General features: G+C 32.2%; 1 long non-coding RNA gene across 2 annotated transcripts in view; it reads left to right on the top strand.

Moving 5' to 3' along the window:
* Positions 1 to 15429, top strand: part of LOC107445708 (uncharacterized) — a 102247-nt gene that overhangs the window by 60822 nt on the left and 25996 nt on the right. The window contains exon 5 of one of the 2 annotated variants that reach the window (XR_015435322.1): positions 9328 to 9407. The exons of the other annotated variant lie outside the window; for it this stretch is intronic. This is a non-coding gene — a long non-coding RNA (uncharacterized LOC107445708). The remainder of the gene's footprint in view (positions 1 to 9327; positions 9408 to 15429) is intronic. 2 annotated transcript variants of the gene reach the window in all.

Here is a 15429-nt window from a genome sequence, read left to right as displayed (position 1 = left end):
TACATGTTCACATTATCATCTTAATAAAAGTTGATGAAATTACATATATATATATATATATATATATATATATTTATTCTCAATAATAATTTTGATTGGCTCTAACTTTAATCATTATCATTAAGGGTTTTCTTTATTAGTTATTAAACATATTTTTAAATTCAATTAATAAAAATATCTTTATATCTTTCTTAAATTTGCTATTTATTTTTGATTTGAAATTTTCAGAACTTATCTTATTTCTTAATTGTAATTTTTACAAATTTCGTTATAAGATGCACAAAATATAGTTTACTTGCACTAAACCCAATTCAATGATCGAAAATTTGATTTTATTGCTACTTATTTCTTATATTTGATTTTAATATTAAATTAGTTTTAATGGATACTCTTTTTAACGTATTTTTCACCGTCAACGAACATCCGATTCACATTATGAATTTACACATCTTTTGTGCTCAACTTTTATAACATTTGTATTTATACAAGACTCTGAGGACTAAGGAACCTGTAATTCTTTCCTTATTAAAAGACTAGCTGCTTGCATTCATATTACATAGTATATATTTTAAGTTTTAAAATCTAATTTCAACATTCGCTATATATAGATAAAAAAAATTATAAGTAATGCGAAGTGTGTGGTCATATTTTCGCAAATTTAACCTCTCCTCCACAAAGAAATTTCGAAAAATGATACTTAAACACAGTTCCTTTTTCTTAATTTAGTGAATAAAAAAATTATTTGAAGTAAAATTTTGAAATAAATTTTTGTAACACAACCTTTACGTAATTTGATGACTTCTTTTTAATATGTAATGAGAATATAATTAAAAATATAGTGTAAGCAAATATTTTTGAAAAAAGTGCAGCACATAAAAACAAAAACATGCACAAAAACTGCAAACATGCATAATGCAGTTTTTTTTTTCACATCAAAAATCACATATTTTACATCATCAAATCATTGCATCAAAATGTTGTAAATAAATTTTTTTTTTACATAAAAAAATCAAATTGACGAAGTATTAACTTTGTTACAACTGCGAAAAATATTATGTAAACATGAATCGTAGCAGTATGTTATGGAATCATTGTAATGGATAAATGAATAGATCTTTTATCGCATAGAAATTCGCTACCTAATTTAATTATAAGACCAAAAATTTTTGATACATAACATCTTTCGTTTTTTTCCCTTCTTTTATTATGTAAAATTACGTACTTAGAAAAGCTTGTTATCTACTCTTAAAATGGAAGCTCAAAATAATAATTTTTTTAAGTAATGTTTCAAAAAAAATTAAATTATATACTCCTCACATTTAGTCAGGCTTTGTGGTGCCCCCCTATCCCCTGGTGCCCTAAGCACGTGCTTAGTGTGCTTAATGGTTAATCCGGCCTTGGTAACGCTTAAGGTATTCCCGCCTACGCTCTTTGGCTTTTCCTCGATAAGTTTAGGCCTTGGTATCGTTTTTTTCCTGCTTCAACTCTAACTTTTGGGACCGTGTCAATCAGTTTGGACCGTCTTTGTTTGTGATATTCACCGGAATTGGTATTGAAAACGATCCAGTTTGAAATGTAGGTTAGAATTTCTGATTCTTATTTAAAGCAATAAAAACCAAAAATATTGTTCAAATGATGAAATTCTCTTTTATTCACAACTCAAAAAGTATTTATGGGTTCTCTCTGGTCCCATATCTCAAAAATAAACTCACCATCTCAATGCATAACAAAATTAAAGGTGAAAAAAAATTCTACAAAAAAAGCCTTTTCGATTAGGTAAAAAAAGCCTTTTCGATTAGAGCTAACACAATGTTCGCCTCAGTTATTATTTCATTCTGTTTTATTCCTCAACTGGATTGCTTAGCGACGGAGTAGGTTTCTCTTGTCGATTGCGCAGTTAGAGTATGGTTACATTAAATTTCTTCTACTGTTATGGCAATATTTCTTGGTCTCTTTTTGGGACGATACTATAACGTCATAGCACCCCAAATTTTGATCCAATTTTTTTGAAATGTTATTTTCCCCCTTCCCTGCTCTAAGGGTTAGGAATCCAAATTTGTAAAAAAAATAAGTGTTGATTCAGAGAAAGTGCGTTTTTGTGTCTGATTTCGTATTTCAATGGGTAGCATTAATTAGCATATTTGAAGTCACCTCAGAAGCCATTAAGATTGACACTTACCACGTGAAAATCCAATCATTAGAACGAAAGTTATTCAAGGCAAAATCTTTTTTTTTTGCGCACAGTACTATGTAGTTAACATTATCAAGTTTCTTTAACGTTATCTGAATTTTCTAAAAATATTTTATTTTAATAAAAATTGATTGTATTTATTTTAACCTATCTTTTTAGTGGTTTGAGCAACAACAAAAAAACGCACCAGTTTTCTGTTTCTTTTTTTTAATCTGACTTAAATCCGGCAACACTTTTCGTCAGATCACTAGCTAAAATAAAGTTATGGCTGAAATTGGTTTTACATGTTTTATGATATATAAACCAATTATTAATAAAGGGCAGAAGAAACAAGTTTTAACTAATTTCTTTACTTAGAATTTTAGAAACCACAGTATGAGGTTTTACTCAAAATGTTGTTGAAATCTTCTTGTTGAAATTTTGTTACTCTTCTTTAACCCTCTAAAACTTTTGGTTCGGAAATCCACTGAAAAAATTATGCAGAGATATGTTTGAATCGAATGTTTGAACGATTAGCCCATTTCAAAGTCATTTTTTTAGATTGTCGCAATAATTGTACATGCTTCTATACAACATTGAAACATTTACCCCGATGACACTTTGTTTAAATTCTAACCAATTCTTCATTGACTAGTTGTATATTTAAAGTTGAGAACGATTAAAGATTTTTCAAATGGTCATCCGTGGGCAATAAGCGGTACTTGTTTCAAACAATGTTTATTACTGATTAAAAATAGGTAATTAACACATATTCCTAAACTAAAATGACAAAGAGTAAATAAGCGTTAGAGTAACTTTTATTTTTTAACGTTGTATAGAGCTGTCCATCGCTATGTTGATAACAGAATCGCGGATCACTCAGAACGCATTGCCGCATCATTTGTGGTGCCCACCTCTGCATTAACCCATCAAAAATTTTCATTTGTCTCTTTTCTGAACAATTTTTTTACAGCCAAAACAAGTATAAGCTAATTTCTGACCTAAAAACCAAAAAAGTGAACTTTGTGTTCGAAAATTAGCCCATTGTAAAAAACCATTAACCCTACATTTAACCACCAAAAATTTCTTTACCCAATCCCACAGATAAAAAGTTGTCTCAAAAAAATCTCTAGATGCTTTTCCATCCATCGATTTTCTTCCATCGAACTTTAACCAATTAATAAAACGATGTCCCATAAAAAAAAATTCGATTGCTAAACAGCAAAAGAAATTAAATAAATAAATAAAATATAGCTAAAATTAAATAATATATAGCTAAGTCTTTGACAACAAGCTCCAAAAATTTGAATTTTAGTTCCATAAGTCTATGGTTGGATATCATTAGCACAATAAAAAATATATCTTGTACTAAAATAAGAATTACGATGTAACGAATCAAGCTATATTAAGAAACCTTTCTTTTTTTTAAAAAAAAACTCATTATTTGAAAACAAGGCATAAAGTAACAAATTGAAGTTCCACTAACGGGTTAGTAATAATCTTGTTAAAAATGTATATAGAAAAACCCGTAGCGGGTTAGTATAAACCTCAAATTCCAAAAACTATCTTCTCCAAAATCAACAACTCTCCGATGTTCCATCAAAATCTCGTGCTTTTGCATTTTTTAAATTTTTATTTATGCGTTTTGTTCCTTTTATTCATTCTTTTATTAGCCAGATATTTTTTTAATATTTTTCGACTTTGTAACGGCAAAATAGCGTTTTGTTATGTTTTAAGAATTCTGAGATTTTTGAAAGCAAAATTTAAAATTTCACCACGTAGAGTTAGCCAACATGAAAATGTCGTAAGCTTATAAATACGTCTCAAACTTTTCATCTGAAAACTACTAGCTTATTATTTTTTTTACCACTATTAAAAAAAGAGTCCCGATGTCTCAGTAGGTAAGACACTGAACTGTCTTTCAAAGAAACTTGGGTTCGATGACAGGGCGGGTTCTTAAAGCCCATACAGTTTCAGATCGATTTCCATTAGATCGTCTGGGAAAATCGGTGTGGAATGCTGACTACATTGCCCCATCATGCCATTGGTCAACGAAATAATTAACCATTAACCTCCATTTCCCCCTCCTGCCTAGAGCAGTTTAGGCTATAGCAGGAATGCTTGCTTTTAACCTGCTTACATATATTTTGAAGCCATACAAACTTTGATACCTGATTAAGCTTATTTTTGTACCGAACTTACGAATTCAGTTTGAAACTGTTAGCACACGCGAAATTAATCTTATATTGATCAGCCAAATATTTTCACACTCTGCGTAGGGACCGAGGGTGTACGGTATTGGTCCTCGTTAAACTGTTCTATAGTAAAGTGCTCGTCTTCGCGTGAAGGTCGTCGGGCTACCGAAGCGGGGATGCTATCCTCAGGATTGTTTCCCAGACCGAAGTCAATAGCCCATTGTGCAGCTCTAGTGTGACGTAAATGAATTACAACAACCACAAATATTTTCAACAGCTCTCCCATTAAGAAAAAAAAAGCTTCAACAAGAAGTTTTAACTGATTTTTGACCAGGAAAGTATAATTTTGAACTTCGTCTCAATACGTTTGTCCGTTCATTTTATTTTATAAACTGCATCAAACAGTCGATGCATTTTTGAGTTTATGACTATCAATGTTCAACTCCATAGCCATGTAGTTTTGAAACCATCCCAGAGGGCAGGGGAGCTCCTGGATCAAGTATTGGGATAAACTAGCTTTCGTGAAGGATTGTTTGATGAAAATAATCCGAAGCGTGAAACAACTAAAGGAAAAACTCGAAGCATGGAAAGAAAAAGCACGGAAGCCTCTCACATTAAGTCTGACGGCAAGGGAGTTCGAACTCATGTCATCTGCCATCGAGGATATTTTTCGTCACCACTGTTATCTGTGAGAGCCAGGAGTAGAATTCTTTAAAACAAGCCTCCTCTGGGATTTGAACCTGGAGCACTCCTTTGGGAGCAGAAGCCCTCTGACTCTTATCGTCTAAGTGAATAATCCTACCCATTGTGGTATCCAAAGAAAAAAAAAGAGATATGGCAAAAATCGCTCCACACAAAATTTCAAAATCTACAAACAAGTGTAACCCGCAATAATCGTTAGCTCACCTACTCCCACAAAGTATTTTCGTTATCTCATCGCTCAAACTAAACATTTTCTAATAACTTATATGTAATCCACAATGGCTTAAGTATAGACATCTTATAGATAACTATGGTATACGTAATATGGCTAATACAAGCGGTGGACTTTAGCAGACATCTACGAAACAACCATCAAGAAACGTATCTTAGAAGGTTTCTCGTAGTCTAGGGGTGCACAACTTGCGGGTCAAATGCGGCCCTTCGACTACTGACGTGTGGCCCGCGAGAGCTTCTAAACACAATAAAAAAAAATTTTAAAAATGGCAATTTTTAATCGCACTTTTAAGTCATCACGTTTTGACACAATCAATTTTAACAGATTCTTTAGTAAATGTACGTTTAACGCGCTTTCTTGAAGCCGATTTTATGGTAAATATAAATGATTTTTTTTAAACAGTCCGCTTTTCTCCGTGATTTCGAAAATCTCGAATTTTTATACGACGCGAGTTTCAGATCACCCATTTAAATAATCACTTTTTGCACTTGATTTATGACGATTTCATCTTAAATCTAAGTGATTTTTTATCTTTTTTTTTTTTGCAATTCTTTCTTTTTTTCAACAATTTTTTCGGCAGTTATTGCTATGCGTTCCCACGTATTATAAAAAATTTCAATTATTCTATTACGACATGCAAATTTTAAATCGTGCATTTGACAAGCTTTATTCGTGCTAAGTTCAGCATAAATATAAGTAATTTTCCCCCCTAATTATTTCTATACTTTTCCACATGATTTTGATGATCCCGTTATTTAACTATGATGTTTCTAAGACACTTGATTGTTAATCGCACAATTAAATAATCACTTTTTGATACAATATTTCAGTACAGTTTTATCGTGAATCCTAGTTATTTTTCCTTCTTTTTTTTCCGCAACGAATATGATTTGGTCGAATGTGGTAATGAATTGTGATTTGGTCAAAAACCAAATATTCGGCAAAAAGAAAGAAAAAAAATCGACTGAACGCCGTACACTTGGGGCCAAATAGCAAAATCTTTTAGCAGCATAGCAACACTGAAACTAACATTTCAATGCTCAGAATAATATTTCCTGAAAAAACGTATTCTTAAATTAACTCTAAAAAATAAGGCCAATCAAGAACGTTTTTGAAAATGTCGCAAAGCGAAACAAGAGAACATAAAAATCAATCTTAATTTTTGGAAGAAAATTTTAAAGCTTAACATCTCAGTTTGCCAATTACCAGAAAAAGCCAAGAAAAAAGAATTAAGTCATCAGAACTGCTATTAAAAATTAACGCGTTATAATAAAAACGTCTAAAAAAAGTTTTTTTTATTTAAAGAAAATAAAAAGTTATTGCTATAAAATAAATTTTATTAGTAACTTTATTTTTTAAAAAAAATGCTGTCATAATAAAAAGCCTAAAAAAAGAAAAACAGAAAAATTTTTTTTTTCTTAGTTCCTGAAATAAAACTTTAATACTGAAAATCACACTTTTCTATGTTACTGGTTATTTATATTACAGTACAGGGAAAGAGTGATAATAAATTAATAGTATGAGACATTCTGTTAAAATACTGGATTATAATAAAAACATCAAAAAATGGAAAAAAATCCTTCTCAATTCTCAAAGTATTGAAAAAATGACAAAATTGACTTATCTGATTAGAATTTTTTTTCTTTAAAAAAAAGTAATATCTATAAAAATTCAGAAATAAAAAAAAACTTAGAAAAATACATTTCTAAAAAATATTCTGTCGAATATTTGACAGATCATTCAACCAACTGAATTTTTCACAAAAGGGCCAAATACTCGTTACATTCCTCCCTAATTTAAATGTAATGTTATTGCAACTTGAGAAATTCATAAAATGACGGAAAACGTGAATTTTTAAACTGCTCACTGTTTGTAGTTAAGATTTCAATTTTTTGTTACTTAGCTTATCTTTTTCGATTAAAAAAAAGGGAAAATGTTTACGATAAAAAAATCTAATTAATAAAATGAAATAATAAAGTACATTACAAAATAAGCATTGAAATTTATTTCGAACTATCACAGTTTTGTTTTTAGTTTAGGCTTTTGTTTAAAACCTATAAATTTTCTTCAATTAAAATATTTAATTTGAATTTATATTACTTAATTATGACTAAATTTTTTCCTACTTTCATTCTGTGGGCATTGCATTTTTTTTTATTTATTAGAATTTAATTCTAAAAGGAATTTTCGCATTGTGATATGATAAAAAAAACATTTCTTTTTTTTCAATGTTTATTTATTTTGATAAATCTAAGGTTCATATAATAAAAATATAAAAAAAAATTTTTGGTAAAAAAAAAAAAAAAGTTAAGGTTTTTTTTATTTTTGAATGAATTCTAATAATGGAACACCTTTAATTTTTTACTTTATTACCTTTATTACCTTTAATATTTACTTTAATTTTTTTTCTTTAATTTTTTAATTTTTTTACTAAGTTTATTGATAAAAAAAATTGAACGCGAATGTTTAAATAAACATTTCTACATTTGTCGTTAACATGTCTAAATAAATGTGCGGCCCTTCGTTAGCCAACCTGCTGTGCAAGTGGCCCTTCACTCAAAAAGATTGTGCACCCCTATCGTAGTCGAAATTAAGACGTGGATTGAACCGAAATTAATAGCTTGATGAATGAACACATTTAATTATCACTATTTACATTTATTTATAATTTATGCATAATGTGTTTCAGTTAAATTTGGCATCAAATATTTATGATGCGTACTGCAAAAAAAAAACAATATAAAGAAAAGCAATTCTAAAATTAAGAATGACAATTAATGTTGCTAATTACAATTTAAAAGCTGAAGTTTTTAATATTGCTTTTAAATATTGATCAATATTAAGACAGTATAAGCCCACGGATAACCTGCTGAAAAATATAGTGGCCACAACAGATTTTGTAAACATTTGATAAATTAAAGCAAAGGATTACAGGATACAGTCGTACCTTCTGATGAGCTTACATGTCTGCACATCTGCAACTATAAATAAATAAATAAATCAAGGCTTGTGTGCACATTTCAAAAGAACGCCCATTGGCCATTAAAGGACAAGGAACTAGAGATGGAATTCAACCCACTAACTTAATACTTCAAATTATTTATCAGGTTAAACGGGAGGACGCATGAAGTATTGCCATGATTTATTCATTCGTACATACATATATGCAGGCTGGTGCGCTGAATACAAAGTAATATTTCTTTTGAACTCAAAAAAATCAGATTGTACAAAATAAGGAAGCACAGACCCAAAGATTATGTCTAGATTCGAATTCCACTCGGCTAATCATTTTTTCAAGTAATAATTTTTTTATGTAAACATTTTTATTAAGTAAGCATTTTTTGAGTAACTATTTTGAGTAAACATTTTGCGTAATCACTTTTTGCTTAATCACTTTTTACGTAATCACTCTTTACGTAATCACTTATGTAATGATTTTTTACTTGATCATTTTTTACGTAATCGCTTTCTTGCGTTCACTATCTTACGTTTTTGCGTTCGAGCATCCACCAAGACTAGGTTACAATGAAAATGTTTATAAAAAATTTTGTTAAAAAGTCTGAAATTTTTTTTCGCAAAACAAAACAAAAACGTTAATCTCTCCACCCAAAAAATAAGACCAAAAGGAGTTTTAGCTCATTTTGACCTAGAAAACATGATTAAATTTTTACTCTAAACAATAGCCTTTTGTTTTTTAATAGTTATTCCATCCGCTAAAAAAATACGGAAATAGCATTGAAGTTTATTTTTAACCAAGAAACTACGAATTAGAATTTTCCCTTTAAACGTTAAACTTTTGCAGAAAATCGTTAACCAACCAAATTTTTTGTTAACCCATCAGACAAAAATCAAAAATTTATTGAGAATTTAATCCATCTCTTTTGAGTTACCCTCTTTCTGAATGTTCTTGCGAATTTTCGAACTTGTGAGCTTTGAAATACTTATTATATGTTGTATATTGTAATACTTATTATATACTATAGATTATTATATTTTATTTCTAATTGTTTTCCTTGCAATTTTAGGTTTATTTTTGTAAGAGAGAAGAGAAAAATCCTGTAATGACAACTAAAATGCGACAATTTGGTATTAAGTTCGATGCGAGGTAACTATGTCTACTATTTTAACAAAAAATAGCTATAAACTACAATTAACAGAAAAAGGACAACTTTAAAAGATATATTAATTTAAAGAAATTATTATTGCCAAACTAGTAAGTTGCTACATAATACCTAATAAACAAATTTGTATAAAATATCAGCTTTAAAAAAAATAAAAATTATATGAAATGGCAGAAAAAGCAATGGATAAATTCATAAAAAATGCACGGAACAGATGTGAATTTGTATTAAAAGCTTCGTGAGCAATATCAATAAGTGAATATTCAGTTTTTAATCGCGTGTCGAAATATCATATATCAGAATCTTATATTAAAAAAAAAAACGAAGCAGAACTAAACGATGATCAGTAAACAACGTCGGTTCATTAGTGAATGCCACAAATAAAATGCGTCAGAATGTACTTGCTCTATAATTCAAAATTCAGGTGTCTTAATCTCGTACAAAAAAAAGTGAAAAACTAAGAGGAAATGATCAGAAATCGACATGGATTCCCAATGGAATAGTCGCTAAATTAAGCGTGTTGAAATGGGATTACAAACTCGGAATTCGAGTATCGTAATACGTTGAAAATAGTGGAGTTTCAAGAAACATAGTCGGAAAAAAAAGAGATTAAAACAACGTAGATTTACGATCGAAGCTTGATTTTCACACGTCAATATGTGATCACTCAAATTCGAAATTTGCGTTTCGTAATAATATCACATCAAAATATCGTAAATTAAACTAAATATTGCAGAAATGTCCAACAACAGCTAAGAAAATTGGAAAACGCCGTTGATGTAATAAGTATATTGAGGGTAAAAAAAAAGAGATTACTTGAAAGGGACATTTTGACTTTGGACCAATTTTTGGTAATGGCCCAAAATAGTTACAAAAAAATTGTGGTTTTGCAATGAAACTGTCTCGCATAAGAAAGTGATAAATCAAATTCAAAATTCGCGTATCATTACATCATATTCAAAATGTTGAAATTTCATAAACCACATTGAAAAAAAGATCAAAAATCCGCATGGATTTCTTGGGAGTCTGTGTGAATACAGATTATTTTTTTTATATTGTGTATATACGAGGGTTGCTATTTATATTTCTGGCCTAATAATGAAAAAACAAATATGTAGGATCGAAATTGGTTTTATTGTTTTTCAAAATATTCTCCATCATGATCAATACACTTTTGCATGCATTTGAACCAATTTTCAAAGCACTTTTTCCTGTCCGATTGAGGTAACTCCAAAACATGCTTTTTGAATGCATCAACCGCTTCTTCGGGGGTCGAAAATCATTGTCCACGTAATTTATTTTTGATGTGTGGGAATAAGAAGAAGTCATTGGGTGCCAAATCAAGGCTGTACGGCGGATGACCCATCAGTTCAATCTTTCGCTCCGTCAGAAATGCCTTTGTTTGAGTCGATGTGTGAGAGCTCGCATTGTCATGATGAAGAATGATTCGCCTGTTCTTCTGCTTTTTTCGAATTTCTCCGATGACTTCTGGCAAACAAATGGTCGTGTACCATTCAGAATTGACCGTCCTGCGTTGCTCTAACGCCACTGTTGCTACATGACCGTTAATGCCGAAGAAACAGGCAATCATTTGTTTCGATGTGCTTCTTCCTCGAACAACTTTTGTTGGTTTTGCCTCGTCTTGGAAGACCCATACAGTTGATTGCTGTTTTGTTTCCGGCTCATTTACATAGATCCATGATTCGTCACCTGTGTAGATGTTATACACAGCCTTTGATGTACGTATTTTTCCAACATTTCCTTGCACCAATCGACACGAGCCTTTTTTTGAGCGTTTGTCAGATTATGTGGGATCCAACGCGAACAAATTTTTTTTACGCTCAAATGTTCATGCAATATTTTATTGATGCTAGTCATACTAATGTCCAATAACGCCTCTATCTCACGGTATGTCACATGACGATCTTGCTTTATCAGTTCACGCACAGCATCGATCTTTTCTGGCACAACAACGGATTTTGGACGACCTGCATAGGATTCGTCCTGGATCGAACATCGACCACGATTAAATTCGTAATACCAATTTTTTACAGTGCTGTAGGATGGCGCTTTATCACTGAAAAAAGAATAAGTTCATCGAAGCACTCTTGTCTTGACAATCCACGTCGAAAGTTATGAAAAATAATGGCACGAAAATGTTCACGATTCAATTCCATTTTTTGAAAGAGAAGAACTTTTCAATTTACTGTCAACAACACAAATGAAGCTATAATGGTAAATCGTCTGCTGAATTTATGTTTAAAAATATCAAACTTTGGATTAAAATCGTCTGCGGTCGCCTAGCAACACTTACTGTTGCCAAGGCCAGAAATATAAATAGCAACCCTCGTATATATATACAATGTGAGGGAACGTTAGAGGGTAATAAAACGAAAATGTGCAAGCACAAAACGCTATACAATTCACTGTCGTAAATCGCTTGAGCACGAAACCCACGATACGATTGGAAACTAGACAGTCAGATGAAATTCGAGGCGCCTGTCAAATCTCGTACTGGAGCCCTTCCTTAAATATTTATATTATCTTTCTTTTTTTTTATACTATATGAAATACTTTAGCTAATTTTGGATACAGAAATCACAGGTTTAATTTTTTCCTTCAAATTAAAGTTAACAAATTGAAAATCGTTAACAAATCAAAATATCCATCAAAACACATTTTGGCTAATTTTGAAGTTAACAACCAAAAGTTTCAGACATTAACATTAGCCCAGTAGGCGAAATCCTTAGACTATTCTAGCCAAACAAAAATGTTTGTGAACTAAACCCACCAAAAAAAAATAGCCAAAATATCACATCGCGTCAAATTTATGATCCATTGTAGTTCTTTAGCCCACTTGCCAAAAAGAAGTTCTGTCTAAACAAGTTTTAATTATAATATTATCTGGAAAACAAAACATTTAAATTTGCTTTAAAGCGTTTTCCAAATTAACACTAACCATACCTTAACCGGTCAAATAACCGTTTAAGAACTTTTGCATCGAAAATTCCATCTTATCGTTTTTGAACGTTTGACTTCCTGACTTTTTCTAACAATTAAACTGCTGTTTGTAGAAAATGCAACACCATGAAAGAATCATCAGAATCAAATGAAATTTAATGCAGAAACGACTTGTACTGATACAAATAAATGATGAAATTTTCAAAACAAAAGAAACAAATTAAGCGTCCGAAATCAGTATTTGGTGCAGCCACCACGCGCTGCAATAAGTGCTGCTATACGACGTGGCATGGAGTCAAACAGATGTTGAATATCTGCTTGAGGAAGAGAATTCCATATCGCTTGTATGCGCAACCAAAGTTCGTCTTTGGAAACTGCAGGACGCGGATCACGAGTGAGACGCCGACCAACCATATCCCACACGTGCTCAATAGGCGACATATCCGGCGAATAAGCAGGCCAAGGAAGAAGTTGCATGCGTTGTGCTGAACAGAAGTCTCTAACAGTCCGCGCAACATGTGGGCGTGCATTATCCTGCTGAAAGATAGCTCCAGGGATGCCTTGAAGGAAAGGAACAACTTCGGGCTGTAGCACTTCACGGACGTATCTGTTGCTATTGAAATTACCCTCAATTCGTATCAAATTGGATCGTCCATGATACGAAATCGCACCCCAGACCATAACTCCGGGTGTTCGACCACTATGTCGTTCAATAATACACTCAGGAAGGCAGCGTTGACCGGCATAACGTCTAACACGAACACGGCCATCATGGGTCCACAAATTGAAGCGTGATTCATCTGAAAAGACAACTTGGTGCCAATCAGCTCGCCAGTCTCTGTGCTCAAGAGCCCACTGCCGACGCAGCCGTCGATGATCCGCCGTGAGGGGAATCCTGTATAATGGCACCCTTGCACGCAATCCACGGCGCAGCAGACGACGACGAATTGACGAAGCCGACAATTGTACACCTGTAGCAGTAGACCAATGTGCTGCCAGCTGCCTGGAGGAAGCTGTGCGATCATTCACCGCCATGCGGAGCAGGTGTCGATCATCGCGCTCTGACGTCACCTTCTGTCGTCCAGTGCCTGTTTTTCGAGTTGTTCGGTGCTCGTCGGTTCACTGCTTCCAAACTCGCATCACTGTGGAACTGTTCCGCTGCATACGAGCTGCTATTGCGCGATAGGAAAATCCTCCTTCTCGAAGGCCGATTATCCTCCCTCGTTCAAACTCCGTAAGTTGCTTGAATTTCTTATTCTTCCGTCGTGGAGGCATACTCAGGTCTCACTAAACGTTTGCCACTAACAAATAATCATAGACTATTTTCAACGTCCCGCTACAGCACTTTATTTATACGCTTTCAGCATCAATTCAGAGGGCGCTGCGCGCGCCACGCACGCGCGATGGCTCTGAAACTTTATTAATTTGCATAATATCCTATAATTGACATTTGCTGCGAATTTCATTTGATTCTGAGGATTCCTTCATGGTGTTGCATTTTCTACAAACAGCAGTTTATATACAGTTAATAATCTATTATTATAATTTTTGTTACATTTTGTTTGTTTGGAATAATACTTGTTGTATACCTATTTCTACCACAACCGGTCATTTGACCGGGAGAACAATTTATTGCTTTATGAGGTTATCGGATCAGAAATGACGATGTAATGCGTGTACAACGTGTATTGCATTCGATCAGTTGCACATTTCTGCAAAGACTGTTGCGTAGTTATTTCAATCAGAATGACTGTGAATTCAAATTTCAAGAAAGTATCTAAAAATTTAGAAACCACTTAGGGGAGTGTCGGGTACCCCCGCCCACTGTCAATTTCATATTTATAGAATATTTTCTCAAATCAATGGACCATGGGATATTAATTATTATATTAAAAAAAAGATTATTTTCAAAGTTTCAAGCATTTATGCAGCTGGTAACATGGTAAACAATAGTTTTGAAAATATGTTGAATACAATAGTCAAATTTTCTATTCTTTTAGGTTAAACTATTCTTTTTTGGTTTTTTCTTTTTGCATTATTTAATTAGATGATAAAACAATAGATACAAAAATATTGATTATTACTCAATATTATACAGAAATATAAGCAATACTCCTTAAGTGGGCGGGACTACCCGACTCTCCCCTATTAGAGTTCGTCTCAATTTTAACCTAATGTAGGGAATATCTAGCCCAGGGGTTTCAAACTTACATGAGGCCGGGGGCCACAATTAAAAACACAAATCAAATGGCGGGTCGCAACTTTATCAAAATTTTATGAAGGACTCTTTTATGTTTGAAGGAACTTTAAATATTACTGTCAGATTTTATCAAGCTGTACAATACAAAAGTATTGAATTACAAATTAAAATAAGTAGATTTTTAAAAATATTTATTTGCATATTACAAAATTCGGACTACAATAACTTTAATATGCACATATGTATTAAACAATTAATGTGTAACAGATATCCAATTGTTAAGATATAAAATTTTAAAAAGGTTGGTATTAAAACTTACATAGTAGCACATAAAATGTTAAATGAGCAAATTGAGGTTCGTCCGCTGCAACCACCAGAGAATAGATATTTACATTTTAAATTTAAAATTTACAAATGTGTGTGTCAATATTTTCGTCCAAAATGAGTGGTTTTAAAAAGTTAAATCGGAGAATTTCTTCGAGAAAATTTCGAGAACATGCTAAATTATATTCACAAAATACAAAAAAAAAATTAAATAAAAATTAGCAACATACAACTAATAAATGTTAGTTTGCGGGTCACAGAAAAAAGCTTCGCGGGCCGGATGCTGCCCTCGGGCCGCCAGTTGGAAACCACTGATCTAGCCCAAAAATCATCGTAAGTTCGATCGCTGATAAAAAGTTTTTGGCTGAAATAAGACAACAGTAAACAAGATATAACAAAAGAACATGCTACACTTATCAACATCTGTAAGACTACCTAACAACAAAATAAATTCTGCACTATCATCTAGATTAGCTTGCCTTATATGTACAATGCACTCAAAAAACGAACCATTTTGAATA

The sequence above is a fragment of the Parasteatoda tepidariorum genome, chromosome 7 (genome assembly GCF_982258835.1).
Source record: "Parasteatoda tepidariorum strain Cologne lab strain chromosome 7, Ptep-v5.0, whole genome shotgun sequence".
NCBI classification, from domain to species: Eukaryota; Metazoa; Arthropoda; class Arachnida; order Araneae; family Theridiidae; genus Parasteatoda; species Parasteatoda tepidariorum.
This window is presented reverse-complemented; position numbering and strand designations above follow the sequence as displayed.